Raw genomic sequence first — 25,856 nt, 5'->3', positions numbered from 1 at the left:
CTGCATTAGTTACGAGAAGATTTGTCAAAGATGCATCAGACTAAAAAAGAAGCAAAGTTAATTAAAGCTCTGTCAGTGAAAAAGCTTCTAAGGTGTATTCTTAAATAAAAATAGCAATGTACAGAATACTAAGTGAAACTATAGCATATATGCTGTGTGAAAGTTTTAAATTTACTTCCAAACTCTTTATAAATATATTCTGGGCATTTCAAGTCTTGAAAACGATGAGAGCTTTTAATGGTTCCATAGTATTACATTGAATGGATTTGTCAAGATTTTTTTAATCATTTCCACTAACCTATATATATATATATAATATATATATTTGCATGCCCTTGGAATTATGGCCTTTGGATAAATTCCTAAAAGGGAAATAACATCAAAGTGAAGCATAGACACATACTTCCCAACTGCCTTTCAGAAAGATACCAATAGCAAGAGTGCATGAAAGCCCTTTTCCTTGCATCCTTACCAAAATTGGTATTTCTGGATGTATTCATCCTATTAACATCTAACTTAACAAATGATCACTCATGTATGCTTCATTATGTATTACTTTTTTACTACTGAGTGCAAATATTTTTCATGTATGTGGATACTGACTATATTTGTATTTCACAAGTCACATACTATCGTCCTTTGCCCACTTTTTCTGTTGGGAGTTTTAATCATTTCCCTTTAATTTATAAGATGACTTCAAATACTAAAATTTCTGATTTTTGTCATTTATTTTGCAAACTTTCAAATGTTTTACACTTTGTGCAATTTGATATAGTAACCAAATGCTGCCTCCAAAGTATTAATTATTTTTTGTTGTTATTCAATCACTCAGTCATGTCCGACTCTTTGAGACTCTATGGATGGCAGCACGCCAGGCTTCCCTGTCCTTCACAATCTCCTGGAGTTTACTCAAACGTATGTCCATCGAGTTGGTGATGCCATCCAATCATCTCATCCCCTGCTGTCCCCCTTCTCCTCCTGCCTTCAATCTTTCCCAACATCAGGGTCTTTTCCAAGGAGTCAGTTCTTCACATCAGGTGGCCAAAGTATTAGAGCTTCAGCTTCAGCATCAGTCGTTCCAATGAATATTCATGGTCGATTTCCTTTAGAATTGACTGGTTGGATCTCCTTGCAGTCCAAGGGACTCTCAAGGCTCTTCTCCGACACCACAGTTCAAAAGCATCAGTTCTTTGGTGCTCAGCCTTCTATACAGTCCAGTTCTCACATCTGTGCATGACTACTGGAAAAACCATAGCTTTGACTCTATGGACTTTTATAGGCAAAGTGATGACTTTGCTGATTAATTTCTCATATAACACCTGTATCATATTCTTAACTTTAGTAGTTTCTAGGGTCTTTTTTTCTGTTATTCACCTGCACAGTTCTCTCCATATTGACAGTTAATTTTGTCACCTTCCTTCCCTCCATCTCTTCTCCCTCCTTTTTTTCTCTTGCTCCTTCCTCTGTCTTTTTCCTCCTCTCCCTTTCTCTTTCCCCTTCTCATTCTGTTTTGCACCTCCTCCTCCTGTCTTTCTTTTAGCTTTCCTCTTCTTCTTATGCTTCTTCAGGGATCTGCTGGTGACGCTGGGTGCTATTCTTAGCATTCCTCTGGTGGTCCGGATCAGGGCAAAGCCCATGGAGCCTTGCTGCGGCATCAACAATGTCTGATCCTGACACCAACCTGAAACCCCAATCAATCCCCAGTGACCGATCTGGAAGGGGGAAGGGCAAAAACAAGACGCAGCTATGTTTGTTGGTGGCAATGGTCCATCCATATTAAATATCAGATCATGGCAAGCTGGATTCAGTCTGACATCTAACCTTTATGCATACTCAGTATTCAGTTGTTGAATTCAAGTCATCGGTGTTTTGAGGATTTTAACTTTATTTCATGTTTTGCTAATAAATCCTCACTTTTGCCCCTCCTTCCCTCGCCCTACGCTTCGTCAGAATGGTCTTCACTATTCTGATTTCTTTTTTCAAACAAACTTAAGTTAATTTTGAAAAGAATCCCCCCAAATTGAAATACGGTGATTTGCTAAAAATGTACGTAGATTTGCAGAAAAATGTTATACTGTTATATAAAATTTTCATCAAAGCTTATTACCTACCCCTTTGTGTGTTTTTAAAATCATTTGGGTCCTACATATTTCTTGATAATCTTATTTCAAGGTACATTAATTTCATAGTAAAATATTAAATGAATAATTTTCTATCCAATTTTATATCCTACCATCTCTATCTAGCTTTTATAATTAAGTACACTACTGAACTTTATTACCTACAGATTTTAGTTGATTAATATGTTATTTGCAAATAATGATGATTTTATGTTATTCATTGTAATAGCTAAAATGATTATACTTTTTTACTGTCTTATTGCCTTATCAAGAACCTTTTGAGCTGTTTTAAATATTGGGGAGTTTGTGATAATGGGATCTTTGCTCTTTTTAACTTTATTAGGAATACTTTCTACTGAATGATAGAATGCTTTATTAGATTTTATAATATTGAAAGTTTTCTGCATTCTTAGAATAAACCCTATTGCTTGTATACAGTTATCTTAATATGGAAAATTAAATTTTAGTATTTTGTTTACATACATATTTATTTCAACTTTCACATGTAAAACTGATCAGGAAATTTATTTTCCTCCATTATCATTCTCATATTTTGGTATATAAACCATGATGGATATGAAATTGATTAAAGATTGGTTAATCTTCACATAAGATAATCATACTTTGTTCCATTATCTCCATGAGAATATTGGATATTGGATTTTTCCTCGAGTTTTGGATGAACTCATAATGTCAGTTTCTGCTTTAGATTGAATATTTGTGTCCCCCCAAATTCATAGACTGAGACCTTAGCCTCCAATATGATGGTATCAGGGGGTGGGACCTTTGGGAGGGGATTAGGTCATGTGGGTGGAGCCCCGATGATCGGGATGAGCGAAGACTCAGAAGCTCCTCATCCCTTCTGCCATGTGAGGTTACAGAGAGAAGCCAGCCTCTCCTGAACAAGGAAGCAGGCTCTCATCAGATGCCCAGTCTGGCAGTGCTGTGAGCCTAGACCTCTCAGCCTCTGAAACTGTGAGAAATAAATGCTAATTAAACCACCCAGCTCATGTTATTTTCGTTACAGCAGCCCCAATGGATTAAGACAGTTTCAAATTGACTGATTCTGGGACTTCCCTAGCAGTCCATGACTCAGATTCGGCACCTCCATGCAGAGGCAGGGGTGTTCTCCCTGGTAGGGAGCTAACAGCCTGCGGTAACACACTGCGGGCCAAAAAAATAAGTCATCGACTAATTCTGCAGCACAGTTACAATATGCTGTGAATGGATATAAAAGATGTGGTACACATATGCAATGGAATATTAATCAGCCATTAAAAAGAACAAGATAATGCCACTTGCAGCAATGTGGACAGACTTAGAGACTGTCCTACTAGGTGAAGTAAGCCAGACAAGGACAAATATCATGTGATATCTCTTACATGGGATAAACTGAAGTTTGTGATTAATATATACACGCTGCTGCTGCTGCTAAGTCATGTCTGACTCTGTGCGACCCCATAGACGGCAGCCCACCAGGCTCCCCCGTCCCTGGGATTCTCCAGGCAAGAACACTGGAGTGGGTTGCCATTTCCTTCTCCAATGCAGGAAAGTGAAAAGTGAAAGTGAAGTGGCTCAGTCGTGTCCGACTCTTAGCGACCCCATGGACTGCAGCCCACCAGGCTCCTCCATCCATGGGATTTTCCAGGCAAGAGTACTGGAGTGGGTGCCATTGCCTTCTCCAATATACATGCTACTAAATATAAAAAAATCAAAAAGGACCTACTATATAGCGCAGAGAACTCTACGCAGCATTCTGTAATAATCTATATGGAAAAAGAGTGAAAAAGAATGGATATATGTATATATATACATATATATACATACATTTATATATATATATACACATATTATATATATATGAACTGAATTACTCTATTATACACCTGAAACTAATACAATTTTGTAAATCAATTATAATATAAAATGAAAATTATATTAAAATATGCTTTTGAATTTTTTTTTTGTTGTTCTTGTTGCTCTTGTTTTTAAAGAAAGGAATAAGGAAAGTTTACCTTCTGAGCCCTAACACACATTTAGAAACTTTGGTCATTATTACTTTAAAATATAAAACAAAATGATATATATTGTAGTTCTTATGTTTTCATCTCACATTTATTTAAATATTTTGACTATAGTCTGGAATTAAGTGTTGTACTTAATGTCTATGTATGAATGAACAGGTTGTATGCTTTAATTTGGATATATTTTTGTTAGTTCATCCTTAACGATAACTGCCCCATAGGGGGACTACCTGGAAAATTCTGTAGACCTTTACTTGAAAGTAACTTGCCTGAATAAATGTCAAATGAAAAATTTGGATTTGATTATAGCTTTACATGGCCAATTCAAAGATAAGGAAAGGGGTCATATACAAGTAGAATATTGCCATAATTTCTATGGCAAAACTTTTTCTGTATTTGATGGCCAGACATCAAGAAGGATATGCTAGAGACACATTCCATTCCTGACATTTTTTGCTATTGACTCCCTGTTCTACTTTCCTTGTTCCCTAGAACCAAAAGTCTACAGAAACACTGAAATCGAGAGATGATTCTAAGTAGCATCTGCAGTAATTTTTCAGTTCTGAATCTCCAAGAGAATGTGTTTTTGTGTTTTCCCCAGCCTGGTTACTTGTCCCCAACATATGAATAATGTATAAATGCAACTATGTGATTTATCAGCTCCACTGCTTTGAACATTTACTTGGAGAAGTGATCAGTTAGTTGTATCAAGAAATTCTCTCAACTGTGTATGCTAAACTTTACTCTTTAATGTACAACTCAAATACCATCTTATCATCATCTGTCCATTATAAATCCCTCCAACAAGTCTCTACAGAAATTTCCCAAAGAGGATTCTAGTTATTACATTCTTCATTGCATGTGTCATTACAATTTCATTATCCTGGAAAGCCAGAGTCACTGTTAGGGCAACAGGGAGCAGAAATACACTGGGCGCTTTACTATTTCTGATTAAATTCCAACCGTGTCCATGGATCACCTCCGTGGAGGTCAACATGAGTTCCTAATTTGGTCTTTTTCCTTGTCTCTCCATAAGATATTAATGTTATACATATTTCTTTTAACGTAGAAACTTCAGACAATCTCTTTCTAGTAACTAACCTGATACTTTTTCTTGAGCCAACACAACAGACTGCTCTTTGCTCAGTGACACCCTCCCAGTAACCGTTCTTACAAACGAATTGTGGGAGTGTTCAGGGTTATGCCTAGCATAACATCTAGGCTCAGGATAAGCGGGACATGCGCTCCATGGTGGTAGACGTGGTCAGATACAGTTCTGATTCCACACATTATCTTTTCCACAAAATGAATGTTTGTCTGGAGATTCCCCTCAGGCATTCCATAGCCTCATTTCTCCATGGTGACCAAGGTTCTCAGGGCTGGTCCCAAACCAGCAGAATCCACTTCACCATCAGTATCACCTGGGATCTTTCTACACTAGAAAATGCACAGGCACCACTTCAGAACCACTGAATCAGAAACCTTGGGTGTTGAATTTTTGACCATCATCAAAAAGTCTACAAAAAGCAAATGCTAGGCAAGGTGTCGAGAAAAGGGAACCCTCCTCCACCGTTGGTGGGAATGTAAGACGGAATAACCACTACAGAGAACAGTATGGAGATTCCTTTAAAAACTAAAAACAGAACTACAATATGATCCACTATATGATCCAATTCCACTCCTAGGCATATATCCAGAGAAAACCATAATTCAAAATGATGCATGCATCCCAATGTTCATTTCAGCACTATTTACAGTAGCCAGGACATGAAGCAACGTAAATGTCCATCAACAGATCAGTGGATAAACAAGATGTGGTATATATGGTATATACACACAATAGAATATCATTCCACCGTAATGAAAGAAGGAAATACAGCCATTTTCAGCAACATGGATGGACCTAGAGATGATCGTACTGAGTGAAGAAAGAGAAAGACAAGTATCATATGATATCACTTAAATGTGCAATACAAAAAAATCATACAAAGGAACTTATTTACAGAACAAGATGAGACTCGTAGATTTTAAAAACAAACTTATGATTTACCAAAGGGGAAGGGGAAGTGAAGGACAAATTAGGAGTTAGGGATTGACGGATACATCATCACTATATATAAAATAGACAGGCATCAAGAGCCTGCTGTGGAGCACAGAGACGTCTACTCAATATTCCAGAATAACCTACCTGGAAAAAGAATCCGAAAAAGAGTGGGTATGAAAAGTGAAAGTGTCGCTTGCTCAGTCACCTCTGACTCTTTTCAACCCCAGGGACTGTAGCCCACCAGGCTCCTCTGTCCATGGGATTCTCCAGGCCAGATTACTGGAGTGGGTTGCTGTTCCCTTCTCCAGGGGACCTTCCTACCCAGGGATTGAACCCCAGTCTCCTGCATGGCAGGCGGACTCTTTACCGTCTGAGTCATCAGGGCAGCCTGGACGTATGTATATGCGGAACTGAATCCCTTTGCTGTACATCTGAAATTCACACAACGTTGTAAATCAAAACCACCCCAGTAGAAACTAAAAAAAAATAAAACAAAACAAAAAAGGAGGCTCGGGGTGAGGCTCAGCGACCTGTTTCAGATAATTCAAGTTTACAAACACCGGTCTAAGGGTGCAGCTGTGTTCCTTACATATTTGTTCATTTTACCTATTTAAAAATCTTTCTTCAGTAATTATTTTTCTTCAGACATTTCTTAGACGATAATACTTATTGAGAGTTTTTTCCCCTAATTTATTATATTCTCTTGTGTATCTGGAAGAAGCATTAAATATATATATACTCTGGATGCCTTGAGGTCATCGTCAAGATAACCTTGATGCTTCACTGCGTACTTCCCCTGGACCAAGAAGAGGAATGTCATGGCAGGATACCCTAGAAAAGTGGCTCTGTTAAGAAGTGGAAACAGTTTTCATTTCCCACAACTACCTCCTGTTGGTGCCTCTGTACAATTTCTTCTCTCCTCAGGCAGCCTCCTGCATGAAGTGACATTTCTACATGGTCCACCAGGATCTCTCCTGCTAGGAAAATTTGCCTGCGAATCTATTCCTTATTCTATTATTAAGGAATATATTTCCATTTCTTCCTTTTTTAAAAAATAAGGCCTATGTTATCTTCGGTTTCTTTTTCCTTTTCTTTCCTTGACTGTGCCGCCTGGCATGCAGGATGTTAGTTTCCCAGCCAGGGAGCGAACCCACGTCCCCTGCAGTGGACGCGCAGAGTCTCAACCACTGGACCACCAGGGAAGCCCCTATTTCCATTTCCTCATGAGCCTGACAAGCTAGCTAAATGGATACATTGATTTAATTTAACACTGCAAGGCTAAACTAGATCAAATAAAAGAAAACATGAAAGTCAGGATCTGCGAGAGTAGGGTTTGAATACTTGTGCTGGCAATTTCCAGCTGTGTGTCCACGGCTGTGCTATAGAACATCTTTAAGCCTCCAGTTTCCCAACTGGGAAAAAAAAAAAAAAAAAGATGCGAAATTCTAGATTGTTGTAAGAATTCAAAATAAATAATTAAAATATCAAGACAGTAAGAATCTGGTGCATTTTTTATTTTATTACAAAGTTACTAATACTAAATCCTTAGTCTATTAGCAGTGCTAGATATCTTTTGTGTTTAAAAGAAGCATTCAACATAATAAACAAAAGAAATGGGAAGATTAGATAGCTGGGTTCAGTTATCGGGCCAGAGGAATAACTGTCTATTTCTGTCTAACTATTATATTTATATACACACTTACATATATCTTCACTATAGGGCAATAATTGGTTTGAAAATGTTTGCTTGTGGCCCATTAATTTCTGTTATTATTAGTGGGGAAACTCTGGTGTTCCTATTAAAGGAAAAATCATCCTGCTGGTAATAACAGTAACATGTGTTTGGACTCACACGCCATAGACAACCATAAATTCCTTCTCTACCCTTGAATTATGAGCTGTAAAAATTCCTAGGCTAAAATTGGCAGTCTTTTTCAGAGGTTGGGTAAATTAGAGCAAAACTGTTCTGAAAACATCCCCAGCATGTTTGGGTGTAAGATTCTCAGGGGGGCCAGACGCGGCCTCCCAACTCTGCTGGCCGTGGCCGGAGGGAGGCCGGCGGATGGAAACGCGGGCTCGTCCTGAACATGGAGGCGGAGCCCCCTACACTCCTGACCGAGTGCGGAGCCTTCCGAACGGGGGGGCCCCTCCATCGCTGCCGCAGAAGCCCCCGTGTGACCTCCGCCAACACGCGGGCCCCAGTCACGGTGACCGACTGCCCCGAGGGCCGCCTGTGCTACGGTCTATCCGTGAAAGCAAGGCAGAGTTGAAGGAGAGGAGGTGATCCAGGAACGGAAATCTCAGGGCAGAGTCCGTGGAGGGTCTCCAGAGTCCCCGTGCAGAGGGAAGCAGAGACAGCAGCATCCTCACGCGGGCAGAGCCTGGGAGACAGGTATTAGTGGGGCTCCTTACCCCCCACCCCCCACCACCAGTTATTTATGTCGTAGATCGTATTTCTGTTCCATCGGGAACTAGTGAACTACTAAACTGCTTGGATTCTCCCATCTTGACAAATAGAAACTGCTAAGGGCCTGAAGGGATAGCTTCAGACTTAGACTCTTTGCACATGTCCGGCGGTTGCTCTAGACGGTGGCTGGGGAGACAGCTGGTCTCCGGCTCCCAGTCCAGGCTCATCCACCTTTACTCCCAGCCTGAGCCCCTCGAGTCAGGCCTGCTACACGCATGTCTAGACGCCAGGATGACACAGCCCTGAGCATTCGCCTCCTCCACCCTCCGCTAGTGAGGAAAGCTGTCTCTTGGCTGCCCTGTTTGGGAGGGCGGTCTGGGGCACAAGCGACCCTGGAGGGACCCCAGGAGCCTGCGGACCCAGAGCAGAGTCTAGAGGGACAGACATGGCCTCTAAAGGGCAACGTCCTTGATCTGCAAACTTCCTAACCAGAGGAGGGCTCTGCAAAGGGCCAATGAACTTGGAGTTGCCGAGTGGACTGGGGCACTTGGTGACCTAACGCTCCCTTCCCCTTCTCATATCCTTCTTTGAAACAGGAAACACACATAGGAGAATGTACAAGTGGACATGTTCTGTATAAAATTGAAAAGGATGTCTATGCATACATACAATTACATACATACACATCAATACAGATCTATCCCTGGATGTATGAGTATATATATATACAGTTCTATCCTTGTTGGTTTATATCTTTACTGATATCTTTTCAAACACTTCAAATATTTTGTCCATAAAAGCTTCACTTGTCTTTCACTAAACTTTCTCTTAGTTACTTAATATTTCTCTTTTTATTTTAAATGGAATATTTACACTTTTTTTTTATTTCTCTAGCTAAGGCAACTAGTTTGTCTCATAGGAGCTATGATGGCAAGATTTCCTCTATTCTTAGTTTTATAAGAGTTTTCATATCCGTCTAGAAGCACATGACACACAATTGCCTTTGCATTTCAAAAGCATGCTTAAATGTGCAAAATGTATGTTTCTGTCCGATATTTATAAATAGTGAAACCAAACCAAAAATCGATCTGTGCAGCTACAAATACCTTTCGATAGCTTTAAGCACGGAGAACATTTAACAAGTTCATATTCATATTGACCACTTTTGGGGGATGGGTTGGTGGAGGTACAGGATTGGAAGGAGGATATTTCTGAGCTTCTTCCCAGCTGTGTCTCTGTCACTGGATTTATTAAAATAGGTGTATACTTTTCCATGCTTTAAAAAAATTAAGTCAAATAATGTCAAGTTAAGGAACATATAAGCTATTAAAGATGGACTTTTTTAAAGGTTGTTCAGAATTTCAGACACAGTAGTCAAAGAGAATAAAGACTTGGGAAAGGTCACCCGATTTGGTGACTTAAAGGTCACTATGCAAGGAGCCATTCAATCGAGTTCTGGAGGGGGAAGCTGACGGGACTTAAAGCAGTGTGTGCAGAGTGGGGAGAAGGGAGCCCTCTCTCCTCCTAATGCGTCATATCAGTGTGTCTCCAGCGGAATTCTGGAACCCGTGCTAATTTTTTTTAAATGCAAAACAAAATGAAAGATCATAAATGATTACATTTCCATTTGGGGGATTCAATTTTCATAACATCAAAACAACACAAGGCTCCAAGAAACAGGAAATCCATTTTAAACTCTATTTAAAATTTCCTGAAAGTTCTTGGGCATGGACTCAGGATCTTTCATTTTATTTTTCTCCCAAACTCCGGCAATTAAAACTGTATTACGTTAGACTGTTCTCAAATAAAGACTAGCAACATACATTCAACTCCATTTAATTTTAAGACAACATGATTTGGTGGAGGGGACAGAGACCTCAGAGCCAAGGCCCTTTTAAGATTAAAATGTATCATAGAGCAGTTTCCACCATAATTCAAATTTTGTGAGCTTGTGTCAGGAGAAGAATATGCTTCTATCAATAATGAACTGGCATCTCTTCTTAAATTGCTTTCAGGGTTCACTGGGTCTGTGGAAATTAAACAGGCTGATGGTGAATTTAATAACCAATAAAATGAATAACACCTACACAATTTGCTGTGGAAATGACCATACATTCTCTTAAGATTATAATTCATGTGATGATTATTATGTATCGATAATAACTAACAAAAAACAAAAAAGCAAAATTGAAGAATTCCATTGCCAAAATAACATTCTTTTTTTTAATTGAAGTATGGTTGAAATATAGTTGATTTCAATTTAAAAAGAACTATTTTGACAGTGGACTTCAATTGATTTACAATGTTGTGTTACTTTCTGCTGTGGGCAAAGTAATTCAGTTACACATACACAAATACTTTTTTACATCCTCTCCCATTATGGTTTCTCACATGATACTGCACATAGCTCCCTGTGCTACACATTAGGACCTTGTTGCCCATCCCTCATATCAGAGTTTGCATCTGTTAATCCCAAACTGTCAGTCCTTCCCTCTCCTACCCTCCCTCCCCCTCAGCAACCACAAGTGTGTTTTCTATCTGTAAGTCTCTTTCTGTTTCATATGTAATAATTTGTGTCATACTTTAGATTCCACATGTAAGTGATACCACGTGATACCATATAATATTTGTCTTTGTCTGACTTAGTATGATCATCTCAGGGTCCATCCATTTTGCTTCACATGGCATGATTTCATTCTTTTTAATACCTGAAAAACTCTTTAGGTCTCTATTTTACTATAGGACTTGAGGGACTCACATGATGGGAATATTTCCTACCCAAAGAAGGACTCTACTCCAGACGTGGCATAGATCTTATGAGTATGAACAAACCATACTCTGAAAAACAACACAAGGAAAGCATTCTATTATACCAATAAAAAGAAATTATTATTTGTTGTATAAAACAGTTTAGACATACAAAAGTAGAGGAAAAAACCTATGCATTTACCAGTGTGCTTAATAAGTGAAATACAGAAAATATAGTTGAATCCTCTCCACTAAGCCACTCTTTATCCTTGTTTCCAGAGCTTGCCATTAATATGAATTTAGGGTTTATCATCTCAAGACACTGCCTATGAACTTGGCATTGTGTTCTATGCCAGTATATAAAGGAATGTACTTTATTTAGCAGATGTATTTTCTTGCAGTTTTTAAAACTTAGATAATTGTATCACGCTGCAAGTATTCTCTGCCATTCGTTTTTCTTTGCTCTATATAGTGCTTTTGAGAGTCTTTCTGTGTGGATGCATGCAGACTCTTCAGTTTGTTTCACTACTGTATGCACCAGTATTTGTCCAGAGTGCACACTTTATTAAATACTCATTCTCCTGCATGTGGACATTTATGCTGTCCACATGCTCACATTTTACAGACAACACTGATATGAACATCGTTGCTCCTGTCTCCTTACCTGTGTAGTAGGAGAGCTTTAATAAACTGTACAATAAATTCACAGTCCCAGAACATAGGGAATGTAGATTTTCAATTTTACTGTATCTTGACAAGTTCAAGATACAGTAAATTTTTTAAAAAATTTTTTAAATTTTAAATTTTTCAAAATTTTTCACCCCCCAAAGTGCTTTACTGATCTTCACTACCACCACGTGTCTGGGGAAAGGTCCATGTACTCACCAACACTTAATGCTGTCAAAGGTTTTCAATTCCCGACTCCAACTTCTGTGTGGGAATTGGTTTCTCAGCATGACTTTAACTTGCGCTTCTACCATTTGGGGGCACAATTCTAGGACACCCCACTCATTCCCGGCTTCTGGCACCACCCTGCTCACACTAACTGCCCTGAATGTTCCCTTGTGATGTGTGCACTTTACATGTGTGCTTAGATCTGTTCCCAGAGTAAACACTAGCTTTATGATAACAGTTTGGATTTCTAAATGGTTCTGGATAAATTTTTTTGTCCTTTGCTCTCCCATTAACATTCAGAATAAAATTTTCAATTCAGACAGCACATCTCTGTTGGCCTTTTGATTGGATTCCATTGAGGGTGTAAATTAATTTGGAGAGTTATACAGCTGTTATCATTTTAGCCTTGCTCATGGATCTATCCCTGCTGGTTTACGTTTTTCTAACATCTCCCCAGGTCGCTCAGTGGTAAAGAATCCACATGCCAGTGCAGGAGACACAGGAGACACAGACTGAATCCCTTGGTGGAAAGATCCCCCAGAAGAAGAAATGGCAATCCACTCCAGTATTCTCGCCAGGAAAAACCCATGGTTGCCAAGCATTGGACACTGCTGAGCACACACACAACATCTTATCAAGTACTGTGTGCGCTCTATGCTGAGCTGCTCATGTCCAGCTCTTAGTTGGACATGTCTGACTCTTTGCAACCCCATGGACTGTAGCCCACCAGGCTCCTCTGTCCATGGGATTTTCCAGGCAAGAATACTAGAGTGGGGCTGCCATTTCTGTCTCCAGGGGATCTTCCCCACCCAGGGATCAAACCAGGTCTCCTGCATTGCAGGCGGATTCTTTACCATCTGAGCTAGACAAGTTCAAATATTTTGTCCACAAAGGCTTCACATGTCTTCCATTAAATTATTTTTACTTAATACTTGTGTTATTTTAAGTGGAATATTTACATTTTCATCTTATTTCTCTAGTTAAGGGAACTAGCTAAATGTCTTGTAGCAGCTATGATAGGAAGCTTTCTTCCACTCCTGATTTTGTAAGAGTTTTCACAAAAAGGCATAAAATTTTAATGAATTCTCTGATTTTCAAATGTGAAAGGCGACAGTTAACCTTTTCGTTAACATTGTTAATTGAATTGTATTCTAAGAGAACACGATTAGTGCATACTAATAGTTCTTTGATAGTTGTCAGGATTTGCTCCACCAGCCCAAAGCCGCCACGCGCACTCCCGTCCGCAGCAGTGATAAGATCACGGCCCACACAGGGTGCGGGGCAAAGACCCCTCTCCCACCCTCCCTCACAGCCGGCTCAGTGCACTCCCTCGGCGGCCTGCGCAGGCGGACTGCCCGCCGGATCTCCCCATCTCCCAGCGAGACGAGCAGGGCCAGTGGGGCTCCGTGGAAGACTTTCACACAGCAGCTAATCAGGGCGGGGAGAGGAGGCCAAGACCAGGGAAGGGCGGCCAGGAAACAGGCGTGCAGCCTTGAGGCAGCTCCTGTTCCACCTCAAGGGATGCGGACGCACCTAACAGTATGTGGTGCTCTTTATAAAGCTAAACGTGAAAGAGAAGCAAAGTCGCTCAGTCGTCTCTGACTCTTTGCAACCCCGTGGACTGTAGCCTATGAGATTCCTCCATCCATAGAATTCTCCAGGCAAGAATACTGGAGTGGGTTGCCATTTCCTTCTCCAGGGGATCTTTCCAACCCAGGAACTGAACCCGGGTCTCCAGAATTGCAAGCAGATGATTTTACCGTCTGAGACACCAGGGAAGCTAAAACCGCCAACAAATGGAAGATGTCACATTCTTGATTCCAAAGAAGGCCACAGTTTGATAAATGCCTCCCCACTCCAGTATTCTTGCCTGGAGAATTCCACGGGCTGAGGAGCCTGGCGGGCAACAGTCCACGGGGTCACAAAGAGCCGGACACGACTGAGCGACTCACTTAGCTCTCAGGAGAGCACGCAAGGCCAGGTTAAAGGAGTGCAGACTGCGCGCACACCCTCATCCTCATCAGCAACCCGGCCTCTGAACCGCTGCCTTAAAACTCCTCATCAGATCTTTCCCGGCTGGGACACAGGGTTTCAGATACAAGCCTCTTTGATGGACAAAGCAATAGAGCTATTCTTTTCCACTTCACCCAAAGCTCTGTCTCTGAGGTTCGATTCTGCCCCAGGGCACAGAGGCCAAGTTTCGGGCGTCACCACCTTGCACATGATCGGGTTTTGTCCCCTGCCCCGGCTCCCTGTTCACACATACGACCAATTAAATGCAAAGATTCTAACCGCCACAGATCTTCTGGTGCACCCAGGACAGCTGCTGGCTCTCCGGCTCTTTCAATCCTTGACTCATCCCTTACAGTTTATGAAGATTTGGTTTGACTTTGATCAATAGAGTGATCTTAAAAGCAGAGTTTATGTGGTGTTTTTATCTGTTCTGTCACAAAAGAGTTTTACAGTTTACCTACTAAACCATGGGGCTATCATTAAATTCCACCATTGATTTTATTTTTTTTAGATTATATATAATTTAATGGTGCACTTTTAATGTTGAAAACTACATAACTTCAATTAAAAATCAGTTTGTCTCCTTTTTCAAAGCTCTATTTATTCATTCTCCTTCTGGCTGCGCTGGGTCTTCACTGGTGCGGGTTTCTCCGGCTGCGGTGGGCGGGGGCCCCTCTGCCGTGGTGGGTGGGCTCCTCACTGCGGTGGCTTCTGCCGCAGAGCGCCGGCGGGGGCCCCTCTGCCGTGGTGGGTGGGCTCCTCACTGCGGTGGCTTCTGCCGCAGAGCGCCGGCTCTAAGCGTGTGGGCTTCGCAGCAGCAGTGCTTCCACTCAGTAGTTGGGGTTCTTGGGCCCCAGCGCACTGGATCAGTAGTTGTCCCCCATGGGCTTGGTTGCTCTGCAGCATGTGGGTTTTTCCCAGATCAGGGATCGAACTTGTGCCCCCTGCATTGGCAGGAGGATTCTTAACCACTGGACCACCAGGGAACTCCCGTTTCCTTTTTGACAACTTTTTTTTTTTTTTCTTGCCACTGGCCTCTATTTCCTTTTTGTTGCATAGATCTTCCAATATACTTTCCAATAACATTGCCAAGAGCAGGCTTTTCTTCTCAAATGAATGTTTCTATCATGGATTTTTCTACTAAGCATGACTTTTTATCAGAAATGTGTTTTGAATGTAGCAAACAACATTATACTCTGTGATTTAATAGATATAATATTTTAAAAGTCAAATTCACTTTGTTCCTCATTTATTTCCTGCTGAATTCAAATTATTTGCATCTTATTTAAGATTCCTGAATACACTTATTTTAGCAGACATTGATGTGCAACGTTCTTTTTTGTTAGTTTTCTGCTATTAATTTCGATGCTGTATGAACACTCTAACATGCACTAAAGACTTTCCTGTTTATGTGCAAGAAATTTTTTGAAATAACCTTTGAATCCATCTGAGGCCAGGACTCTCATGGAGATAATCTTATGATGAATTTTTAGTACCTCTCAAGATTAATTGTACAAACATGCTTATTACTTCTGCACCAATTTTGATAATGTATCTTTTCTTGAGCAATGATTACCACGATGAGGTTTCCAACCACATTTAAGGTCTTCTTTTCAAATTTTTCATATTTATGTCTAAAATATTTTGATTATTGTTATTTTGAATATTTCCTATTCTCTCTCTTCACATAATCAGACATGTAAGAACTATGATTTATTTTTAAGTAGCCAGGTATTTTAGTTTCCACTGCTACTGTGTTACCCTGCTTTTCAATTAAAATCTGCCCCAAGAGTCATCGAATTTAAGTCATCTTTGTTTCAGTAAAATCATTAGTTTATTTATGCTATTTATTTTTATAACGAAAATATTATCATTAGTTCAATATTCTTTCTCTTTTTCTATAGTGTCAGCATTGTTCATTAGTATATTCAATAAAGATTTCCATTTCACGTTTGCATTTTTAATCTCCAAATAGTCTTTTCCAATCTCATCCAGCTCTCTTTTAATCTCAGCTCTCCTCTCTGGAAGCTTCTGTTCACCTTTTTTTAACCACTTATTCTTTGCAACCTCTCTATTCATGAATTACTGGGTTTATTAGATTTTATTAAGAAAAAACCATATGTTTTCTAAATATGCATATGATTCTTTTCTCCTAAACTGTTATCATTTATCTGCTCCTAGAGTATTGTGCTACTCTCTGCACTGGTGTTTCAGATACTGTCTCATACACTCTACTGATACTCTCAATGATTTTCTCCTTTATAAAAACATTCAATTTCTGCTTAAATATTGGACTTAGCAGTTCTTAGTTTGCCCACCGGCTCGGGTTTTGACTGTAAGCCTTTTGTTCACACCATGCGCTCACATTACAGTTAGCACCAGGCTCTACGTCCTGCCGACAGGGTCCATCTAGTAAAGGCTATGGTTTTTCCAGTGGTCATGTACAGATGTAAGAGTTGGACTATAAAGAAAGCTGAGCACCAAAGAATTGATGCTTTTGAACTGTGGTGTTGGAGAAGACTCTTGAGAGTCCCTTGGACTGCAAGGAGACCCAACCAGTCCATCCTAAAGGAGGTCAGTCCTGGGTGTTCATTGGAAGGACTGATGCTGAAGCTGAAACTCCAGTACTTTGGCCACCTGATGTGAAGAGCTGACTCATTGGAAGAGACCCTGATGCTGGGAAAGATTGAGGGCAGGAGGAGAAGGGGACGACAGAGGATGAGATGGTTGGATGGCATCACCGACTCAATGGACATGGGTTTGGGTGGACTCTGGGAGTTGGTGATGGACAGGGAGGCCTGGAGTGCTGCGATTCATGGGGTCTCAAAGAGTCGGACGACGACTGAGCGACTGAACTGAACTGAACTGAACTGCCTCCTGTCATCTTCACAGGGAATCTCAGGTGGAGAGAACCTCTTCCCCCTGGAGCATCACTAGGCATCACCCCACAGGGAAGACACTGCAGTGAGTGGACACACCAGAAGCAATGCATGTATGTTGCTTATATGTCATTGGACAAAACAAGTCACATGACCACACCTAACTTCAAGTGGGCTTAGAAGTACATTTCCACCACCTGCTTGGAAAAAGAGCTGAAAATATCCAAGAAAAACCAGTGACTAACTGCCACACCAGTAGGTAGGTACGGGTCCTCTCTTTGGTTTTGTCACGGTCCCTTTTTCTGCTGTTACAATCTTCTTCCTGACTCTTAAAAGGAGGGGAAATTTCCAAACACAATTTCTAAACAATATATTTAGTACTCATTTCCTACCTAGCAGTAATTTTTCTAGCATGGTTCTGCTAGAATGAATAAAGATTTCAAACTTATTCTTGTTAGCTAGCTCTCTTACTTGAGGAGACCAATTCTGTCCCAAATATTTTGAAAAAGTCTGCAGTCTTTTCCCTGGTAAAAGCAGAGTAACGAAACTATAACAGTCAGAGCTCCCCATGACTCCTTCGTATTTTCTCATTCTTAATCTGAGTCATTCTTATTTAGTGAGGAGGGTGAGGATGAGGTAGAAGTTTGGATATATTGCCCGTGGTTACTTCATTAAGGACTTTTTTAAGACATCATTTTTTTTAAAAGCAGTTTTAGGTTCAGAGTAAAATTGAGGAGAAGGTACGAAAATTCTCCTTACACTCCCTGCCCTGACACATGTACAGTTTCCCCTAGTATCAAAATCCCTCACCAGAGCGGGACATTGGTTGCACCTGACGAACCCACACTGACAACATGATCACCCAAGGTCCACAGTTTACCTTAGGGCTCCCTCTTGGTGTTGCATAATCTATGGATTTCGACAAAGGCATTATGGCACGTATCCATCATCTCAGTATCAAAGTATTTTTTTTTTTTTTTGGTACCTTAAAAATCCTCTTTGGTCTGCCTGTTCTCCATGCCCTTCTCCAACCATGCTAACCACTGGATTTTTACTATCCCCACAGTTTCGCCGTTTTCCAGAATGTCATAAGTTGGAGTCAGACACAATACAGACTTTCCAGAATGGCCTCTTTCACTTGTCATGCATTTAAGGTTTCTCCACGTTTCAGGTTTCCCTGGTGCTCAGTTGATAAGGAATCCACTTAGTTTTATATAAAACTGCCGAACTTTGTCTTCCAAAGAGGATGCAGCATTTTGCATTCCCACCAACGGAGAGCTCCTGTTATTCGGCATCCTCAGCGGCATCTGATGCTGCAAGAGTTCCGGGTCCTAGCCATCCTAACAATGTGCAGTGATATCTCATTGCGGCTGATGACATAATATGAGGAGCTTCCTTTAATATGTTTGTCATCTGTATACCTTCTTTGGTGTGGTGTCTGTTAAGGTCTTTGGACCATTTTTTTAATCGGATTATTTTCTTATTGCTGAGTCTTTAGAATTATTTGTATGCTTTGGATAAGGGTTCTTGATCAGACATGTATTTTGCAAATGTTTTCTCCCAGTCTGTGCTTTGTCTTCACTTTCTCTTGACATTGTCTCTTGCAAAATACACATTTTCAGTTTTAATGAAGTCCAGCTTCTCAATTATTTCTTCAAAAATTGTGCCTTTGGTATGGTATCTAAAATTTTAAAGCAATTTTCATGTATGTGAATTTGGCAGAGAGTAGTCGTCTTTCCCAGTTTCCTGGCAAGTGGTAAGTCTGAATCTTTTATTTATGGATATAAAGTACGGCCAACTTTTCTCCTTCTTGTGATTAAAAAAAAAAAAAAAAACCTTCTTTCTTCAGTGCCTGCTGTCCTGTTTCAGGACTGGAACACATTCTATATATCAAAGTTCCTCCAGGAGAACGGCATATTATTAAGTCGATATTCTTATTTACCGAGACTGATCTGTCTTCAAATCTTCAGTTTTATCTCTCCACTAAGGTCTCTGGGATAACAGAGAAGAAACTATAGCTGCATTAAATAACTACCCTCTGAACCAAGTAAAGAAGAAACTGCCCGTCTGTGTGGAGGGAGCAGAAGGACGGTACTGATGCTGGGCTGACTGGGATGCTGCTGCTTCAGCAGGCGGAGGACCAGCATCTTCACCGAGGTGGGGGAACAGCGTTTTAACCTCAGCAGGTTCCTGGGCAGCTATGGCTGCCGTGTAAGTTGACTGGGCCTGTAATATTTCAGATGATCAGAGAGATGAGATTTGTTAGTAAGTGCTTGTAGGGGTGTGGGAAGAATGGACTTGTTTTCTAGGATGGACTTACTGGATTTATAAAACTAGAGAAGAGCAAGTTAACACATAAAGATGACAGTCAAAATGTTAGATATTTTACTGCAGAAGAACTACCCCTGAAATCGAGGTATGTTCACTTTGATCAGGGGAAAACATAACTCCAAAAATAAATACAAGTCTGTTTGAAGTGCCTTCAGAGGTTCTGTATAAATATGCATTAGAGCTCCAAGGAGGAAAGATGATAATCCCATTGGCGGCTGAAAGTCAAATAAAGGAACTGAACCAACCCCATTTATTCCTCCAGAGCCCAGGGTTTAAAATACAGGGATAGACCTATGGTTTCTGAGCATGGGAGTTGAGCCCTGAAGAAGGGAACAGGGAAGTAAGTGAGAGATAAATTAAGTGCCTGAGAAAGTCCTTCTGGGGCAGCAAGTTGTGCTTGAGAGTCAGTTTAATTCAATAAGGCTGAAGAAGAATGAAGATGAATCTATAAAGATGGATTGGAGTTACAATGCAGAAAAAGCTTCAATGCCACAGTAAAGACATTAAACTTAATGATGTAGCTAATAAAGAGCTTTGGATCACAGCACTGAATCTGGGGAGCCCAACTGGACTGCAGATTTAGATTTGGGAAACCTTCATGACAGCAATGGCTGAAGGGCAATCATCTGGAGATGAGAACTGAAGATATGGGAAAGGATGTGATTATTTGCAGAATATGCAAGCACTGTGTGTATGTGTGTATCTGCGTGAATGTGGAGATGAGCTTTCTTCCAACCACATGCGTGTAACACATGCAGTATGTTGACAGAAATCATAACACAAAGTCTCTTCAGCTTCTCAAGGAATAGGTGTGTGTGTGTGTGTGTGTGTGCGTGCGTGTGTGTGTGTTGACCTAGAGGTCAAAAGTAAGGTACTTATTTGTTTGCTTAAAAATCATGTTCTCAGCATATCTAGAATTACTCTTTGCTTTTTTAAAAAAACTGTTTGCTTAAGGTAGTTTAAACTAGGCAATTCTTAAGGAAAATACATAAGACACATGCAAAGAAGTTACACAGCTTTTTTGCATGAAAGGTTCATAACATCACAAACTAGAAATGTGTTTCTAAGGGGAAAATTATGAAAGATAAATGAGGCTCTTTAAAGCCAAATAAAATTGAAATAACCCTTAATTTTTTAAATAGTTGAATCAGATTTTCTTCCATGTATAATCAAATTCCATACCATACTATACCCTGGCCTCATTAAAGCTTCATTTCCTCTTAGGTCAGGGGAACAGAACAGGAGAGAACATAGTTTAAAGCTCTGTGATAGTAATTAAAGAGCTCTCTGGTGATCTTAAGGCTTCCTGCAACTTCCGAAAGACTGCACATTATTTAAAGAACAAAGAAAATCTACTTTTAGGTATAAAAAAAGCTCTGAAACAATTATTATATTGAAAGGAATTTATTCCAAATTGTCTTTTATTCCCTATTTCAGGTTATTTAGTCACCTCTCTGAATGAAATTTTACAATTCAAGAAATAAAAACAAGAGATCGGCTTTCCTTTTCTTCATGTAAATGCCATGTTTTCTTCATATAAATTCCCAAACATAGCTTAAGTTGCCATCCTTGCTAAATAAATTGCTTTTTAAACACTACATCCTTAAACAAAAATGATTAAAAGTTATTTTAAAATTGCAACTTGCCTAAGACGGCACCATTGCCTTGAATTCCATTAAATGATTTCTAGTGAAGGAAGAAGGAAGCTTAGTGATGGACAAGGTAGAAAGGTCCCTGACCTTCGATTACTACTCACTGGGCAGTGTTCAGATGGGCAGGGAAACAGCTCAGGAGCCCAACAGAGGTAGCATGGAAAAAGGCACGGAGACTGGAATGCATGGATCCCAGAAGTTCATTAAGAGGAAAACTTAGGTCAGACTAGAAATGTTCTAAAAAACCAAAGCAGTGACAAAAAGAGGTCATGCTGGAAAATCAAAAAGTGGGGATTTTAACAGGGCTTGCAAAAATGCCACCGTGCAGAATATGAGCTTGGGGTGAATCCACTTTTCATGTAAGTTTCCGATTTTCTCTCAGCAACAGAGAAAACAAAGATAGCCAAAATCCTTCTGCAGATTAATAAATTTTAAAAGTTTGCTTAATAATTTAGGGAATTTTTTCCAGCTGAAAATTGATTAATCCCTGCACTGCTTCTGCAATAAAATGGAGGCTATAAAGATAATTTTTCCATTTTCTGTACTTGTATTAAAATACTGCCAGAAAGGAAATAATAACCCAGAAAACCACACTGTGCAGCTCTAGGGGTGCCAAAATATTCCACTAATGGATTCGAAACAAAAAACGAAAAGCAGCCCTTTTGTTGAATCCCCAGGCTACTCACCATTTTGAGTAAGTGTGCTAAGATGTAGCAGGGCGCCTGTCCTTTCTTGAGAAAGTCAGAACCGTCTTAAATTCTCTTCTGCAGCTGCTTTTACTTTAAATAAAAATGAGTTTTTGCTTGTAATTATTTACTTATCTCTGCCCTGTACATTTAAAACTTTAAATTATTCATGTGGTAATCCTTCCTATAATAACACATCCCAAGGAAGGAGAAAAGCAAGTCTAAATAAAACACTTCTTGGATTTGAGAGGGCGTGACCTTGTCCCAGTCTCTCACTGCTAAAGGTGAAGATAAGGACAGGGAGCTATTTTGGTCTAGGCTCTTTACAGAGAGAGTATTAATGTAATCATGAGGGCAAACGTATGTTTTATTTAAGAGTTAAGATATACAAGTGATGTTTAACGTAAAAAACAGGCTCCCAGATAAACCACGGCAAGGTATAAGATAAACTAAAATGCATCCAGATAGCTTTCTTGCATTTTCAAATCACGAAAAGGTCAGTGGCAAGAGTTGACAACTGTGTTGACCAAAGTCAAGGGACATAATTAAACGTCCTTCTTTCGGTAAATCTCAAGGTTAGTCGGTCTTCGGAAATAGTTATCGTCTCTCTCCTAATGGTAATCAATTAATCTATTTTAGCCTTTCAAAAGTGACTCTTACCACACTTCCATTTTCCATTCTCCCTGCCACGCATCTTGGCACCTTATTCTGAACCAGTCAGGAAATCCCCAGGGGGAAGGTACCATTGTCCGAAGGGTGGGATTTTACATCCCCAGCAGCAACAGACGTCACAAGACCCAAAACAAGTAGGAGAAAGCAGCCAATCCCCAGTAAAGGCATGCGGGCTCGCAGCCCTATCCCGTCAAGAGACAGTGCCTCCCTGAGAGGTCAGGGTTCACTTGCACGGGAAGAGGCCGCTCCGAGGAGAGCTAAGATCCCCAACAAGCACGCCAGCTCGTTGGGACTTCACACAGCATTAAGCATAGTGTCACGTGTGCGTTCACCTTTTTGGACTGTGCTCACTGACCGTTCTGGTGACAGTCTGGTACAGAAGTTAAAGTAGTCACTGCAAGTAGCCTCGAGACACAACTTCCCGGATTTATATCCAAGCTTCATAATTACAAGCTTGTGAAAAAAGGCAAGTAATTTAACTTCTCTGAGCTTTGTTTTGGGCTTCAAAGGTGGTGCTAGAGGTAAAGAACCCACCTGCCAATGCAGGAGACATTAGAGACGCGAGTTCAATCCCTGGGTCGGGAAGATCCCCTGGAGGAGGACATGGCAACCCACCCCAGTATTCCTGTCTGGAGAATCCCAAGGACAGAGGAGCCTGGCGGGCGACAGTCCATGGGGTCACAGAGAGTCAGAAACGACTGAAGTGACTTAGCACACATGAGTTTTATTTTTCTGTGCTTAAAACAGAAAAATTCCTTCCTGGATGGCAGTGAAAATGCTATGAGGTACTACACCAAAGTCTAACCTAGCAGAGGGCCTGGCACACGGTAAGTGGTTTACATGCTAACCTCTCATCACTGTTCCACACTAACACTTTGGAAAGCATAATTTAGTGTTTATATTTCACGGTAATGTGTTTGATTCATTATCAAATTTTTGAACTTCTGTGCTATCCCATGGTTTCACTGATATATATATATATATACACACATATATTACTGCAACTAACCCATAGCCGCATCAATGATTAGTGCTTACAGCAAATTGCTAGAAGCTGAATCACTGACTCAAAGAAAGTGAAAATAAACACCTTTAAATATTTTGATATTTATTATCAATTGCTTACTTGAGAGGAAACATGACTGCTTCTACCAGTCATTTACGTTTTAATGTCACCATTAGGAACATTTTTTCTAATGCTCTTAAATCTGCAAGTGAGGATTATATATGCTGTTTTCTTCTGTTTCACTTTTAAGATTGTTGGACTTCAACAATTCTTTCATAGTTTCACTTCCATTTTGTACTAATGTAAATGTTGTTCATCTTCAATTAACAGCTTTCTTATTGATTTATAAGTACATTTTTATATTAAAGGTTTTTATTCTATTTTTCATACTAGTTAAATACAATTATTTATCTGTGAAACTTTTAATGTTGAAGAGTTGTTAACTTTCATGAAGTCAAAACTATCAGTCTTTATAGTATCACACAGTGATTTCATGCTCAGCAAACCCTTACTGTATCCAGATATAAGTGATTACATGAATATTAATGCTTTCATTTTATATTAAATATTCAGGTCAACTTGAAGGAAATTACACATAGTGAAAAACAAAAAGACAACTTGCTTTTGTGTGAGTGTAATGCTTTTCCTCTCCTTGACATCAGGTGTTCAAACAACTCCGTATTATGCTGCTGTCTGTGTTAATATTTCTAATATTCTGTCACTTTAAGAGTAAATATAAGTTCATAATATGTTTTTATTTCTGGCAAGACAAGTTTTCCTTTGTTTTTGTTTTTATTTTTAAGAATAGTAAATACATATCTAACTATTTCTTCTTTCACCTAAATTTTGCTTTTAAGTCCAACCTAGGTAAAGGCAGAGATAGAAGTAAGATCAAAGGGAAAAAACCCTAAATGTATAAACTCCACAGAATGTTGTACTTAGTCTGCATGTAGAAACTTGCAATATTAATTCTGATTGAAAAAGAGTAGATTTATACAGTGCTTGCCACACCAGAAAAAGCTAACTGTGTGAGGTGACAGATGTGTTAACTATCCTTATTGTGGTGCATTCTGCAATAAATACATATACGAAATCACTACATCTTACACCTTAAACCTACATAATGTTATATATCAATTAATCTTAATAAAGCTGGAAAAACAGTCTGGTTGAAGATACGATGAAAAGAGAGGAGGAGAAGAAGACAATATCAAAGCTTCGCTGTCTCGTAATATGGTACAAATCTAGTATTTTTTAAAGCTTCAGAAAATCAGCTTTGCTACAATGAAACATGTCAGTTTTTACTATTATAATCCCAGTCAGGCTAGGAAATCAGTATTCCCGGCCGCTCTGCTATACACACCTACAATTCTGTCAAGCGGCATACTTGCCTTTCATCTGATGAAGGATGTTAGTAGCTCTGACACAAATTAGCCTCTATTGATGCATTTTGCAACAGGGCATCCCTGGGGGACTGCAGAGCTTGATGGAGACCCTCTTCCCAGGACCGACCACTGTCTGGGAGCACTGCGCCTTCCCACCCCACTCACACCCCACTCACTCGAGTGGCAAAACTGCCTAAGTGTGCAGGAACCCAGTTAATTCATCACTGATTGGAAACCTGGGTCTCTTCCCTTTGGGCTAGGTTTTAATTCTTAGATTTGTATAGATATTATTCTGATCATCGGCTTCTCTCTTCTCTTCAGAAATGTTGAGGAAAAATTAGGTATGCACATTAATTTGCTAGTGAAAATGCAATCAAATCCATTTTCTTGAGCAGTTCTTATTTTGAAAGCACTCTACGAGAACCTCAAGATACAAAACTGAATAAGTGTTCACTGATGCTCCAAAATCTCACCATCTCACTAAGACATAAACATGTCAACATTTCAAAAATATAGCATAGAAATACTAAGATTAACTTATGGATAAATTTCTACTATAGTAAGATGCAGGAGAGATTCACTGAGGACCATGGTATACATGCCCTACTTAATATGTCTTAAAAAAAGTTTATAATGTAGAAACTCAAGAACATTATGGCTAAGAAAAAAAACTCAAGCAAAGATGACAAGGTATGAATGTATAATTTATGATAAAATTGAGAGAGAAGATGGGTAGTGGAGGAGTATGTATAAGTACCGGCAGAGTCAGAATATTGTTAAGGGTTGTTACAGTGGACAGTGATTAAAAATTAAAATAACAGACACACAGACATGGGAAGCAAACTCATGGTTACCGGAAGGGAAGCAAGAGGGATAAAGGAGGAAGCTGGGGTAACACCTACACATTATTATACAAAAGTAAGCAACAAGGACCTACCGTGTAGCACAGGGAGCTCTACTGAGGATTTTGTAATAACCTAGAAGGGAAAAGAAGC

General features: G+C 39.8%; 1 protein-coding gene across 2 annotated transcripts in view; it reads right to left on the bottom strand.

Moving 5' to 3' along the window:
• ZNF385D (zinc finger protein 385D) overlaps positions 1 to 25,856 on the bottom strand; it is a 931,118-nt gene that overhangs the window by 843,882 nt on the left and 61,380 nt on the right. Inside the window, exon 2 of one of the 2 annotated variants that reach the window (XM_043893476.1) lies at positions 25,799 to 25,838. The exons of the other annotated variant lie outside the window; for it this stretch is intronic. The gene's annotated coding sequence lies outside the window, so the exon portion shown is untranslated. The remainder of the gene's footprint in view (positions 1 to 25,798; positions 25,839 to 25,856) is intronic. 2 annotated transcript variants of the gene reach the window in all.

Source organism: Cervus elaphus, chromosome 32 (assembly GCF_910594005.1).
Source record: "Cervus elaphus chromosome 32, mCerEla1.1, whole genome shotgun sequence".
NCBI lineage: Eukaryota > Metazoa > Chordata > Mammalia > Artiodactyla > Cervidae > Cervus > Cervus elaphus.
The sequence above is the reverse complement of the archived record's forward strand: the minus strand, read 5'-3'. Positions and strand labels throughout refer to the sequence as shown.